The following is a 1,366-nucleotide window of genomic DNA, read 5'->3' on the forward strand; positions in this document are numbered from 1 at the left end:
GGTGGTAGGATCTAAGAATTAACCTAAAAATCACCCTGCTAGCCAGGGACTGCACAGAGGACTGTGCACAGTGGCTGGGGAACAAATGGAGAAGGTGAAGAGAAAGGTGGGCTGAACTGTGGACTTTTGCCAGTCCGGAGGATGCCGCCATTTTGAAGGTTTAAGAAGCAGCTTGATTATTTTGGATATTTAAAGAGACAGCACTCTGGCAGATTCCTGGGGCTTAAGAACATGTTCTGCTTTCCAGCAACCCCAAGGATACTCAGGACCTGCAAGACTGAAAAGGTACGACATTCCTCTTGTTACTCTTGGTGAATGGAGCTGCGGCCATCCTCCACTCCCACCTACCTTCTGGGCCCACAGGAACTCCATCACAGTCTGTGTGCTCAGAGGGAGCCTGGGTGCCCTGCCCTGTCCTCCACCAATTGTTTTTTCTCTTTTTTTATTTTTATTTTTACTTTTTTATTTTTCGCTTTTTTTCTGGTGTTTAGTTTGCTTGTATTTGTCTGTTTTAAAACAACTAATATTATGAACACCTTTGTCCTTTTTATTATTCTGAATCTTCCCCTACCAGGTCCTACTTTTCACCATTTTTTCCTTTCCCTGTGCCTGGTTGAAATTTTTATTTTTATTTTTCCTTAAATTTAAGGTTTCTTTTTTTCTTTTCCCCCTTTTTTCTTGTGTTTAACCCTGTTCCTTAATTTTCTTTTTCCATTTTTCCCATTTTTTTCATTTATTATTCTCCTTCTCTACATTTTTTTTCTTTAGTGCCCTATCCCCAGATATTGCAGGTTTTCTTGTTTTTTCTTCTTTTTTTCCCTCTTTTATTTTCCTGGTTACTGTTCCTGTGTGATTACATGGTGTGTTTTTCATCCATGGGCTTTTAGTTTTTGATGGTTATTCAATTGTAATTTGTACCTAATAGAGTGGGAGACAACAACAGTCCCCATAAGACACAACTACACCCACACCTCCTGCAACTTCACTTACTGAGCGAGAGCCACTACCTCCTTCTCCACCAATGGGCCAACAATAAAAAACTACCAAGAACAGTGTGAATCACCCTTGGCTGCTCTTCACAAACAGTTAACAGAGATCTAAATACAGCAATGCCAGAATGCCTCAGAAACAACAGACCTTCACAGTCCACACAAAGAAGCAAGAAAAAGTGGTAGAAACAAGGAAGCAGGATACAGACCCAAAACACATCCCTGAGGAAGAAGCAGTGTTGGAACTCTCTGATAAGGAATTCAAAAGAATTATATTTAGGTGTCTTCAAAGGATTGAGAGAAAGACCAAAGAAAACACAGAAAAAAACCTTACAAGAATTTTGGAAGAAAATACAAGAACAAAATGACAAATTAAA

This window comes from Orycteropus afer, unplaced genomic scaffold, assembly GCF_000298275.1.
Source record: "Orycteropus afer afer isolate SDZICR_OR568_19922 unplaced genomic scaffold, OryAfe1.0 scaffold00026, whole genome shotgun sequence".
NCBI lineage: Eukaryota > Metazoa > Chordata > Mammalia > Tubulidentata > Orycteropodidae > Orycteropus > Orycteropus afer.